At 48.6% G+C, this 13,702-nt stretch overlaps 1 protein-coding gene across 3 annotated transcripts in view; it reads left to right on the top strand.

The window, feature by feature from the left end:
• The first annotated feature begins 908 nt into the window (after positions 1 to 908).
• Positions 909 to 13,702, top strand: part of egg (SET domain bifurcated histone lysine methyltransferase eggless) — a 159,562-nt gene continuing 146,768 nt past the window's right edge. Inside the window, exon 1 of one of the 3 annotated variants that reach the window (XM_084601773.1) lies at positions 909 to 1,055. The gene's annotated coding sequence lies outside the window, so the exon portion shown is untranslated. Of the gene's footprint in view, positions 1,056 to 11,560; positions 11,752 to 13,702 lie in introns of those variants that run through there. The other 2 variants (XM_084601778.1, XM_084601772.1) reach the window with 2 other exon arrangements.

Here is a 13,702-nt window from a genome sequence, read left to right as displayed (position 1 = left end):
GGAGCGACGCTAATTATCGAGCGACGTAAGTATAGCATGGATAGAAATCGACGCTGATAGCTGGCCAGCGGGCAAGTTCGCTTTGCTTTTCTACTGTTCCGAACTGGTAGCGACCTGATCCGTGTTTTGATAATAATGCTGCAAATAATTTCAGGAACTTAGCAGGAAACCTTGGCTCGTTATTCTTTATCTCACTGCGAAGAACTATCACGCACAGCGGTGAAGGACGAGAAGAGAAATGTACGTACGCAAGCGAAAACAAGTAAAATGCAGTGTTGCTGTCGACTCTGCTTGCTGGTCCATTACCATTTTGCAGTTAAGCCCCGTGTATTCCGCAGCGCTCTCCGTTAGGGTATGCCCGGAGAGTTGGTACTGCATGGTCTATACACCTCCCAACAGACATCACTAAATAGGATCGGTGTTGTTGAGTGACACAGGGACATTACCGGCGATGCCCTTGTTGATGACCGCTACGTGACACAGGCCCTGCATTGGCAGTGAAAGCCTAAAGCATAAAAATACCAAACGGTTCTCGCAGCTAGCGAATAGTGTCCGAACCTTACTTGCAGTACCTTGCAGCGCAGTCACTCTGAAGATCTATGCTGACATCATGCCTCTCCGCTCCGTGGCCATTTCCAATGCCGCGGCCGCCTGCACCTTGGACACATCAGAATTCTAATGTTCCAAGCGAAAACATATCACGAGGACCGGAAAATCGTAAAATGAATAAAATGTTCTAATGTTACATCGCGTTGTATTCTTCGTACAGCGTTGCAAGTGCAAAAGCGTGTGTTGAACTATTTAATTTATCGTGCAGTGAGCAGCCGCATCGCACAGTATTCATCCGCGGGGGACGAGGAGTTCTTCCGTGCTCCCAACGTAGCCGCCGACGGTTACCGAGACAGCACGCAGCGAGTTCACGTATGTTCCTTGGTCGTGTCTTTCCCGCGTGAATTTTTCGCTTGCTGCACCCGGACTTCATCTACAAAGTTGAAGGAACAACATCGCTCACGTGACGTTGTTATGCGCCGTCTGACGGAATCACCACGTGCAAGGTTAGTAACCCAGTCTGGTTCATACCTAACCGCGCTAACCGCGCTAACCAACACTACGCAAAGCATGTTTCTCTGCACTACATGCACCGAACTAGTATCAAGTGAGCAGCGCACTTTCCTAGGTGGCAGCAGTAGGTGGCGCAGCGATTGCCGCAACCTATTTTCATGGAAAGAGCACAAAAAATACATATACAGTTGCCGTGATGGAGCAGCGGACGGGCAAATGGACATCGAAACGCACCTTTTGAGCTCATAGAACGCCGCTGTTTTCACCTGTGCTTACTACTGGGTACTTCGTCCTCTTCCGCACAAGAGTCTGTCGCCTATCGCACGTCACTGACACAGTTTTATAAGCGCCACGCCAGTGCTGCCGGTCTGGCCGCTGGCCTGGCTCGGGAAGACGACGCAGTGGCGGTTGGGTTTGTGTATTGCGCAGCACACGACAGGTGGCGCCACTTATCGAGGAGTAGGCGCCGGCTGCGGCCCTGTGCGTTGTGAATGGTTGTGACATTTTGGTGTTTTTGTCTTGAGAATTAATAATGGGATCGAATCATATTGCATTAATCTCGAAGTCCGCCGTACTTTTTCTCACTTCACACTCTGAGATTACCGGCCTTGTCATACTTCACATATTCCTCGCTGTTGCGTAAGCGAAGGAAATTTTATGGTTTTCCGAGTGTTCTTTCCTTTTGCTTTTCCCGTTGTTAATTGAAATCACAGTCATGGATCGTGGAATAAAAGTTGGATTTAGACTGTTGTAGCTTTAGGTAATGAACGATTGAACGTAGGCTTGCGAGTGAGAGCACAGCACCGATAGAACATTCGTAAAGGCTTTGCAAGTTGCATGAACAGCTAGGCCGTGGGCGTTGCCTAACTTGATAAACCTTCGCACTTCTGTACCCATGGCCCGTACCGAGTTTCACGAGTGCTGTAGCATACATTCGACCGAAACACTGCTGTGGTTTCGTCTGCTGCCGGTTCTGGTTCGGGTGTTGAGGCGCTCGTGGGGAAGAAAAAGTAGTCCGGCTGCATCGGCGTCGAGGAGGGAGGCCGTTGTGCAGGGTGACAGCGGCAGCCATCTTGTGCACCTCCGTCTATGCTGATCGCATTTTGCCGTGTTCGCGCGGCCTTCGTTTATCGTAGTCCATCTGAGAGCGCTTCGCGCTTGTAGTGGCTCTGCTTTTACGCTTGTTATCATCTACTGAGTATTTATTTTACCGGAGGCGTACTGTTTTGTGTGCTGATGGAGCGGGGGGGGGGGGGGGAGGGGGGGGGGGGAGTGAGGTGTGAAGTTTGAATTCTTGTAACATATGCTGTACACATCCATTAGTTGCCCTTCCCACCAGGGGCGGATTTATGTCATTCGTAGAAGGGGAGGGAGGGTGGCGTCATTTTGGAATCCTGTATTTCTTGGAATTCTTGCACCTTTTTGGGGGACGTTTTCGCTTGGATGTGGGAGGGGGTCGACCGCCTATCTCATAATTCTGTCCTGCATTCCACTTTCGTAGCACTGGTGTTGAATTTTTGCGGTCATTGACCGATACATTGAGTTCAGTGCATATTCGTTACATATGTCTCATCTAGAATTTCTACTCGCCGATAGGCCTTGCTTAAAGAGTTTTGAATGACAGATGCACATTTCGTCTGCCGTGGAAAAAACATTTGTGGAGAAAGTGTTAAACAGCCCAGGGCTTGGCTACGTGGGCGCGTTGCCGTTCCTTTTTTCTGAAAGGTACTTCTCGGCTTGTCTTTTATGCGCTGGCAATATTATCCCTAAAGGCGCTATGCGAGTGAAATCGGTTGCAATCCGATTGGCGTTCGCTGTCCTTCGAGGGGAAAAGGTCGGGTAAACACAGGCTATAATAGAGGGGCAGTGCTCATAGTTGTCTACAACTCAAAGATGCAGCGGCATAGACACCAGCGTCTACCGGTTTTTTATGACGCTGCGGTTAATCACCTAACGTGTTGAGAATAGGCCTTCGCCATTGGCTGAAGGTATCCTTAGAGGGATATTGTCTGCTGCGTTCCGAAGTTGTTTGCTGCTATAACAATTGTAATGCATATATGGCTGTTTTTTTTTCTTTTTTGCTTTCCTTATCAAGGCGACCTATGACTGTTCTAGTCCGGTCAACTTCACATATGATATCGATAAAAAGTGAGTCTGCGCGATGCCCGTGAAAATACACTTAACGCTTGCGTTGCTCGACGATCCAGCCCCCTACTTCTGTGAGAGTTTTAGCACAGCTGTTAAGTCTCAGCAGCACTGTAACCCCCACTTGGGTTGCATTGGTGCTCCTGATTAGAGCGTACCTTAGGCGCCAGGCGCGCCTGTAGGAGACTCCAACGCGTAGCGCAATCAACTTCTGTGGGCATTCATTTGCGCATTGCCTGATATTAGCGCTCGCACCTGGCCACTTGGGGTCTCGCTGCATTCTCGCCGAAGCGGATCGTAGCGCGATAAATATTTCGGAGGTGGTAAATCGGGATCCGCACGATAACCGAAATCACTGCTTCGGGAAACGGGCGGACCGCGTGACTCGGCATTACACCGGCCCCGCCTTGCCTCGGGCGGCCCAGGCGCCTAAAAGGCGAGTGTCTCTGCTACTCAAGATATAAAGTAGGACAGCAGACGTATTCATTTTTCTTTTTTGTTAGTGTGGTGTCGCGGCCGCGCTTTTGTATCAGCAAAGGGGCGTGGTGCTGCCACCTGCCAATTTAGATTGGGCTGGTGCATTTGGGGGAAGTGCCTGCCTTGCCACTCGAGACGTTCTGGAAAGCCTACGTAGGCAGCGGTCACTTGGCCTTTTCCTCGGCGGTCCTCACTGTTGAGCGGTTGTCTGCGGTGTGCTTTGGTTTGTACTGGCTGAACTGCCGAACGGAGCGGCTCCACTGTTGTGTACGTGTGCTTCTTCTGACTTTTATATCGTTACTTTTGGTGCTTTCTTTCTCTTTTCTCATCTTGTTTGTCTTCTTCTGTCGTACAGGTTTCCTCTTCCTCGCGCTATATTTCTTTCTTTTTTTTGTTTTGCCTGCCTTCTTGGAGCCTGCTCTTTTTTTTTTTCCGCTTGCTCCTATCTTGCATAATCTGACCTCCATCGTTTTGAGTTTCCCCCTAAATTTTTCTGATTAGAACGCATGTGCGTGCTCTTGTGGTTTCGCATATTTTTTTCGGCTTGCTGCCGTATGTAGGCTCTTAATTATTTCCTGCATTTCCGGACTTCCATTAGTTAGGCAGCCTTCTTTCTCCATTGGGCGAATATTTAGGGGAAACCCTCAAGGTGGGGTAGATTCATAATAAGTAACCTAACCGTAATTTGTAATAAGTGATGTAACCTTTGAGCCATGTCGGTTCACCGATTTGAGCTATTGTGGAGGTACTGTTAACGACCAAGATTATTTTTTTCCTAGATGACCCTGGCCGCTGCTTTGTCCATGGACCTCACAAAACTCGCCAACTTGAGCCGATATAAGCTCCTCGTTTCTCGCCATTTTGCCACCAGCTCTACCAACGCTGCCATCGTTGTGACCCAGCCGTTGATCCATTGCTAATCGGATTAAACGGCCGCGACAGTTGCTATCGATCAGTTCTACCCCTGCATCGAACAGCTCGCTGCGACGTCGATTCCAGGCTTCGAGGGTGCCTCCTGCATAGGGAGCCTACATGTGCCGCGGCGCCCGGCTTACTACTCCTGCATCACTGGCAGCGCCCGCTGTGCCGTGCCAGTTCGTCGGAATGCCGTTTAGCCTCACCATCTCGGCCACCGCTCGGTTATTACTGCCGCCGCTTCGGCGCCAACGCCATTCTCTGGCTGCTCTTGTACTCCTTAGCGGGAAACCGGGCTTCGCGGCAGCGAGCGGTCAAGGGCTCGAACAAAGTCGCCTTTTCTGCGTGACAGGCAAGACCACCGGCACCACATCCCTGACTGATACTGGTGGTTCCGGAACCCAAGTCAGTAGAGAGATTTAGCTTGCCGTGATCCGCGATCCGTCACCGTGACCCGCTACCGTGCGTGGGCGGGCGCACAAGCTGATTGGCCCGGACGCGGCAGGTCTATGTGCCGACATCCAGTATGTGGCGCCATCTATCGGCGTCAAGGGATCTGGTCATGCGCATAAAACGCGCGGTGGCGGATCACGGTAAGCTAAAACATTTGGCCGCACTGCTCGCCTACCTGCTCGCCATGAACGGCCCACGCTTTCCGATCTACGAGCAGCATTTTGCGCACCGAAGATCTCTGTCGAGTTTCAAGTGGGTTTTCGTGGTTGACATCAGTACATCTATCATCGGCACCGACTTCTTCATTCATCTTAGCCTTCCCGTCGACATCAAGCCTCGGCGTTTTCTGGATTCGACCACTCGACTGGTGGTCCTGCCGCTATCTTGCAACCAAGGAAAATCAAAACCAAAATGCGGTGCTTTCTTTTGCTGCGGTTTTGTGATCCTCCGTTCGGCCCTTTAATATGCGAGAATCCGGTTCCCATGGCACCATTTGATTTTGCTCTTCCTGGTCAGCATGGGATGCATTATCATCGTCTGGGTACGTGTTTCTAGTTTGCTGAAAGCGCCTCAAACTCGGAATGTGGGCCCTGTTCACTGCCGGCTCCGCTTGTATTTTTTTTTTTCGCCCGCGTCTCCTTGCCCGGACAAGGTCGTGTCTAATTTGAGCACGTCTTTGTGTTAGGTAACGTTCGAGAACCCTCTTGCAGTTAATTTGGCGCCTCTCCACACATGATCTCCCAAAAGCAGAGTTCTGGCCGTGGTGTCCTACCTTGTCGCAGGTCCATCTTGAACGATGGTGTCGCTCGAGGAAGACGAAACGACACAAGCCATGTGAGAAGAACAGTCGGGCTCCGTACTGGCACTTGGAGATTGTTACAAAATCTGTTCTCGAGTCCAGCAGACACTAGCTAGGGTCTGGTCTCCATCGGCGCTCTACAAGAGGAAATGGAATAACGGCTTTCAGTGGCTTTGCACCAAAGGCTATGGGCCTTTGTTCCCTTGCCATGGCCTTCGGGCTATGCTGTATTTTTGCTTGAAAGGCCCAAACTATTTCAAATGCCTTTTTTACAACAAGGTTTAGCGTTGAGCCGTGTAAACCTATGCGTACCAGGTGTGGCAACCAGCACACTTTTCTTTCCTTGATATTTCGACTGCCGGAAATGGACTCCCTCACCGCGCGGGAGCAGCATAATGGTTACTTGCAGAGTAGTGGGACAATAGAAGACCGGCCCTTGCACTCCTGGCCTCTGGTTCGTTGATTGTTCGGGATAGGGGGGTGGGATGGGTGAATGGGGGACTTGGTACCGGAAGGAGTCGGTTGTTCCCGGACAAAAGCTTGTTTGCTTCCCTTTCCTGCTTCCCGGCGTTCCCGAAAACTGGTCTAGCAACTTAATGGACAACTTGTGAAAGTCAGCTTCTCTGCAAAGCTTGTTTTCCAACAGAAAGGTCTCGTTTCAAGATGCCACTCTCGTATTACGCGAAGAAACGAGCAGACTGAAGTTCTCCTTTCTTAGTACACCCAGGAAAGTATCCAGTCGACTTCAAGATGACTCAGGGATGAGTATGTCAAATAAAGGATGAGTGGTGGGGGGATTGTACAGCTCCTTCGTCCGCGAGGGTGACTGAGTGAGGCCCATTCCTTGCACTCCCGCCCTGCCAAGTGCACGTTCGCGACACGCAAGTGTGAATGCGCTATAAAGAGGTGCCTGTTTCTTTTCCGTCAATAAATTTTTGAAATAATTCGTGTACCCTAATTGTATGAAGTTTTCTAGTTTATCTAATTTGGGTTATATTTATGGACGACGTTTCGCTATTTTGGGCTACGTCGGACAAAATGCTTGGCGGGTCATGCTGTGAGCACCTGGCAACCCTGGCCCTGGCAGTGGTGTCACAAAACGATGACCTTGGGTGCACCATTGATATCTCTTTGAAAGTAGATGCTGTGCCACACGGCATAAAGAAACCGACCCACTAAAGTCCATTAGTGTGAGAATGTTATTGTTATGTCTGGAGGCAAGTGCTCGCATGTTTCGGAAGGCGAACCACATTTGACGGGGCAGGTTACCGAGGCTCTCTCGTATGTTCTGTGAAGAAGTGTATTTCACATTAGTGGGGCGGGATTATTTTCCAAGCACTATATACAGACAGGGCTGGTCTCGCCTAGCCTGTCCAGATACGCGTGAGTCATCTGTGGACATACCCTGACGCACATTCCTCCTGCACTTGGTTCTATTTAATTCATGACGAAAGATCGCCTGCGAACTTGGCTACGTATCCTCGCTTGATTTAGGCATATTTGAAGGCCTAGAAGGTGCTAGCACTGCACATAATTATCGTGCCATAGTTCGTGGCATGGATGTTCTATGGGATATCGTTCGTGGAAAAGTATGTGGTGCGAACTCCTACACCGTTTTCGCCTGGCATAGTCGTAAATAAATGGCGGACGAGGAGGCTTCACGCATGCTCAGGATGTTGCTGTTGTTCTCATAAAAATGGCGCTTACCCACACGGGGGATTGGCCACGACCAAGCGGTGATTACAGTTCCTGAGATTCCAACCTGCAGAACTGAGATTAGAATTTTGATGTTGAGGGTGGTTCATGGGCTTGCTGAAATTGTAATACGTGAGATTAATAAAGTAATAATACCAATTTAATAATAAATACATAATTAGGAATGACAAAAAGTATATCAACAATAAAGGAAAAAAATTATAACAACCAGTTGCGATGGAAAACGTTTCGATTTTAGTAGAAAATTTGTACGGCAGAGCATACGTACATTCCCATCGGCACGTCCCAGCATAGAAGCGCCAAGAGACAGAACAACCGCTGACGAGACCAGCCAAGGGACTGAGAGAAAATGCCCACACCCGCTTTTTCTTCACATACCTAGGCATCAGTCGCAACTATAACAACACAGCAAAAGGTCCTCAACTAGTCCTGTAGTATGCCATTTACCAAGGGGAAAGGTAGTAATTTGACACAGAACACGGGCGCCAAGCTGTTTTTCGCCTCCGTCGAAAAGTGGCCGCCGCGGCCATGTTGTTGATGATGATGATAATTCTTTATTTACTCCCACAAACTCGACTTCGCGTTCTTGGGTTCAGCAATCGAGCTCCTTAACTACTGAGCCACCACTGCAGGGCGCACAAAAATGATGCTTGTCATACGAGAAATGTGCCTCGGGACATTTGCAGAGGTGATAAGGTGTAGCATAGGCTTCCTATATTTGGCCGCTCGTCGACAAGGCACCACGTGACTTGCTGATACCCAGTCGAAAAAAACTACCGAACTGTGTCAAAAATACGACAAAATATCCTGTAGTTCTGTCGTAACCATCAGATTTGTCTGTAGTTCTGTAGTACTTTTCTGTAGTTCTGTAGTTTTTCTGTAGTATATTTTTGTTGTCTGCAGTTCTGTGGCACTTTTCTGTTGTAACTACAGACATTTCTGATGTTACTACAGAATATTCTGTTGTCACAACAGGTTTCCTGTCAAAAACCGCACAGAAATTCTGTCGTATCATCAGAAAATTGTCTGTAGTTTTTTCCGACTGGGTATGGTAATCATTATATGTCACGTGGCCTTTGCAGAGGTGATCACGTGTAGCATAGGCTTCCTATATTTGGCCGCTCGTTTACAAGGCACCACGTGACTTGCTGATATGGTAATTGCCATATATGCCACGCGATCTTTGTAGAGGTAATAAGGTGTAGCATAGGCTTCCTAAATTTGGCTGCTCGTTGCAAGGACCACGTGACTTGCTGATATGGTACTCATTATATGCCACGTGGCTTGCGCAGAGGTGATAAGATGTAGCATAGGCTTCCTAAATTTGCCCGCTCGTTGGCAAGGCATGACGCGACTTGCTGATATATGGTAATTGTTGTATGTCACGTGACCTTTGCTGAGGTGATAAGGTGTAGCATATAGGCCTCCTAAATTTGGCCGCTCGTTGGCAAGGCATGACGTGACTTGCTGATTAGCTAATATTTTTCACGCGCTAATAAACACCCATGCAGGTATAGGAAATCGGGCAATTTTATGCTTGAGTACATAACCTCGCCGGAGGCTGGCTCCCCACGTTTTTTTCTTCTTTTTTTTTTGTCAACGAATTATGTACTTTTATGCTTGAGTACATAACCTCACCAGAGGTTGACTCCCCCACCTTTTTTCTTCTTTCTTTGTCCCCGGCGAAACAAATTTGTGGGCATAAAACTCTCCATGCGGGCCAGGCTTTAAGGGGTGTGGCATTGTATGCATGTCCATACTGTACATATATGTGCACATCTGTGCACATCTGTGAAAATGCCTACTGCATCGCTTTGCAAGCATATAGAGTCGTGTTATTACTGTTCCAAGCTTTAAAATCGTTGGACTGCTTAGGGCCAGCAGGGCAGGCAGTGGCGTAGCCACTTGATAGGGCCCATTGTAGTGAACCAGTATATAGTCCTAGTATATACACTCTTTCGTCCTCTACTGTCGCCTCGTAGTATGTCTGTGTATCCTAGCAGATCAAAATTTTGCCCGCAGTAGGAACAGGCTTTCTTTTTTTTCTCTTCATGAGGACCTTATACCTCCGGACTCTGCCACTACTGTGATGATGGAGCACTAGTATTATAACCTTAATTTTATTACTGTCATGTGAAAAGGAGCTAAATGCAGCATGCGTATTATGTCACCATGTATAAGTCGCCGCTGTCATTGAGTTGACTGGACAGCCTCGCTGCGGGGTTTCCAGTGTGCACTGACGTGTTTTATGAACGTGGCTCGGAAGGAGCACGGATGTGTAAAAAATCACGGCCTATTTAGCTTGGTTAGCCTAAATGGAAACTAAGTGCGCTCACTAAGGTCTTTGTTCGAATATATTCATCATCCTATTGGCATACACTCGTACTCTAACACGTGATGTAAATATCACTCAGCGTAGGATAAATCCCCGCTTGAATTAAGGCATATAAACTTGCGTGTATGGCCCAGGAGTAGCTTACGTGTCTGACTTGGCAGATGCTTCCGGATTCCGATCAAAACGACACCGGAGGAAATGTCTCCGGAAAAAATCACCCCGGAACAAACGTCTCCGGTAAAAAATGTTCCACAACTGATGAAGTCAGATTTATCGTTACGGCAATTTTTCGCTTGACCTGGTGTTCCGCTTCTTAGGAGTGAATTGCTTCGAAAAGAGGCGTTTGGAGCCGCTTCCTCAGGGGGCCTTTATTTCGGGGCCAGATCTTCTGGGGACGTTTGTACCCACACCCAGCTGCTTCCAGTGGCTGCAGACAGGCATGAGTGCAGAAAGCATAAGTGTTAGCGCTGTAAAGTTTGCTGCGCTTTCCATGAATGTCTTTTTTTTTTTTCTGGAAGCGGTGTGTCGGTAAATTTGCAACCAGACTCAAAAACGCTCCTGACTGCTAAGAAGAATGAGCTGCCCGGTATGTGTCAATCGCATACAAAAGTGCAACGGGCAATTATGTGTGACAGCGGAATACAAGAAGGAAGAGAAACGCTGGAAGATATATTCTTTATTGTGAGGACAAACGCCAGTCAGCATGTATATTACGCTGAGTAGGGTGCTTTTAATCGAGCTCTAACAAAGTGAGAACTGAAAAAGAAAAACGGATCCAGGCATGTACAAATATTGAACCCTGTCAACAATCAATGTCACAGGGGCGACGGTAAGTATCGTGCGACGTATAACATGAAAAAAAAAAAAAAAAAAAATCGAACCTTATAGCTGGTGTCAGCGGGCAAGTTCACTATGCTTTTCTAAAATCGTTCCGAACTGGTAACAATGTGATCCGCGTGTTAATACTAATACTGCAATTCATTTCGGGAACTTAGCAGGAAACCTTGGCTAGTTATTCTTTACCTCACTGCTAATAACTTATAATCATGCAGAGCTGTGAAGGACGAGAAGAGAAACACACGTACGCGAACGAAAACAATTAAAATTCATTGTTGCTCCCGTGGCTGCTTACTCTTCCATTGCCAATTTACATCAGTTACGTCAATGCGTCTAACAGACATAATTAAATAGGATCGGTGTTGCGGGGTGACGTGGGAACATTCACGCCGATGCTCCCGTTGATCACAGCGAGGTGACACAGGCCCCACATAGGCAGTAAAAACATGAAACATAAAAATAGCAAACGATTCGCGCAGCGTAGTGTTCAAAACGTAATCGCAGTATCTTTACTGAGCGTAACAAGCGCAGTCACTCTAAAGATCCGTGCCGATATTGTGCCCTTCCGCGCCGTGGCCATTCCCATTGCGGCGCCCGTCTGCACGTTGGGCACCTGAAAATTCTAATGCTCCAAGCGAAAACATATCACGAGGATCGGAAAGTTGTAAAATGAATAAATACTTCAATGTTACACTGGGTTGTATTCTTCGCAGAGCGTGATAAACACAAACGCGCTTGATGAACTATTTAATTTCTCGTGCAGTCAGCAGCCGCAGCGCGCACAGTATTCATCCGCGGGCGACGCGGAGTTCTTCCGTGCTCTGAACGCAGCCGCCGACTGTTACCGAGACAGCACGCATCGAGTACTTCTCGTGTGCTCATTGGTCGCTTCTTTCCCGCGCGAATTTCTTGGTTGCTGCACCGGACTTCATCTACAAAGTTGAAGGAACAGCGCCAAGCATCGCTCACGTGACGTCGTTATGCGCCGTCTGACGGAATCATCACGTGTGAGGTTAGTAACCAACTCTGGCTCATGCCTAACCGCGCTAACTAAGACTACGCAAAGCATGTTTTTGAGCATGACATGCACTGAACTTTCATGTGAGCAGCGCACTTTCCTAGTCGGCATCAGTAGGTGGCGCAGCGACTGCCGCAACCTACATTCATGGGAGGAGCACAAAAAAAAAAAAAAAAAAAGAAAAAAGTTGCCACCAAGGAGCAGCCGGTACTTGGGACGAACAAACGGGTATCGACGCACCTTTTGGGCTGACATAACTCCGCTGTTTTCACCTGTGCTTACTGCTTGGTTCTTCATCCTCTTTCGCACAAGGTTCTGTCGTCTATCGCATATCACTGAAACCGTTTTGTAAGCGCCCCGCTGGTGCCGCCGACCTGGCCGCTGGTCTGGCGCGGGGAAACGAGACGGAAGGAATGCGGCTCGGCAGGCAGTGGCGGTTGGGATTGTGTATAGCGCAGCACACGATAGGTGGCGCCACTTATCGAGGAGTAGGCGTTAGTTGCGGCCCTGTGCGTTGTGAATGGTCGTGACGTTTTTGTGCCTTTGTCGGCGGAATTAATAGTGGGACCGAATCATTTTGCGTTAATCCCGAACTCGAAGTCTGCCGTACTTTTTCTCACTTCACAGTCGGAGATTACCGGCATTGTCATACGCTACATATTCCTCGCTATCTTGCGCAAGCGAAGTAAATTGTCTGGTTTCGCGAGTCTTCTTGCTTTTCCCGTTGCTTATTGAAATCACGGTCATGGATCGTGCAAGAAAAGCTGAATATAGAATGTTGCAGCTTCAGGTCATTTAAAAAGTGAACGTAGGCTTGCTGCTGAGCTCACAGAACACAAACAACTCTTTGGACAAAGGCTTTGCAAGTTGCCTTTGCAAGTTGCTAGGCGCGTTGCATTTGCAATGCCGTGGGCGTTGCGTAACTTGATAGACCTTCACACTTCCGTACGTACCGAGTTTTTCGAGCGCTGTAGCATGTGCGCAATACATTTTGGAGCTCGAGGGTGCAAGCGACAAACACATCCGCGGTTTCTTCTGCCGCCGGTTCTGGTTCGAGGGTTGCGGCGGTGCTGCTGAGGCTCTTGTGGGGACTAAAAAGTAGTCCGGCTGTATTGGCGTCAAGGAGGAAGGCAGTTGTGCAGGGCGACAGCAGCGGCCATCTTGTGTACCCCCATCTATGCGAATCGCACTTTGCCTTGTTCGCGCGCCCGTCGTTTATCGTGGTCCATCTGAGGGCGCTTCGCGCCTGTAGTGGTTCTGCTTTTACGCTTGTTATCAAGCACTCAGTATTTATTTTAGCGGGGGTGTATTGTTTTGTGTACTGACGGAACATGGGGTGCTCTGCAGGCAAGTACGTGAGGTGTGAAGTTTTAATTAATGGAACATTTGGGGGGTAGACATTTATTAGTCGTCCTTGCCATCAGGGTTGTATTTATGTCATTCTTGGAAGGGGAGGGGGGAGGGGTAGCGTCCTTTAGGAGCCCCGTATTTCTTGGGATTCTTGGACCATTTTTGGCGGAAGTTTTCGCTTGGGTGTGGGAGGGGTCGACCGCCTATCTGATAATTCTGTCCTGCATCCCACTTTCGTAACACCGATGTTACAGGTACATTTTTGCGGTAACTGATCGAAACATTGAGTTCTCTGATCAGTCCTTCGAGCCGGAAGGGGGGGGGGGGGGGGGAGGAATGATGCCAACATGGATATGTCGATACGGCATATTCGTTACATATGTCTTATCTAGAATTTCTACTCGCCATTACGCCTTGCACAAGAGGTTTGGTATGACAGATGCACAAAGCCTTTGTGGTCCGTCAAGTAGCTGTTCTTTGAAAAACATTTGTGGAGAAAGTGTTTAACAGCGCAAGCGTTAGCTGCGTGGGGCGCGTTGCCGTCCCTTGTTTCTGAAAGGTGCGCCTCGAGCTAGTCTTGTGTGCGGTGTACGTT

The sequence above is a fragment of the Amblyomma maculatum genome, chromosome 4, assembly GCF_055883805.1.
Source record: "Amblyomma maculatum isolate TAMU_Amacu chromosome 4, ASM5588380v1, whole genome shotgun sequence".
Classification (NCBI taxonomy): domain Eukaryota; kingdom Metazoa; phylum Arthropoda; class Arachnida; order Ixodida; family Ixodidae; genus Amblyomma; species Amblyomma maculatum.
The sequence above is the reverse complement of the archived record's forward strand: the minus strand, read 5'-3'. Positions and strand labels throughout refer to the sequence as shown.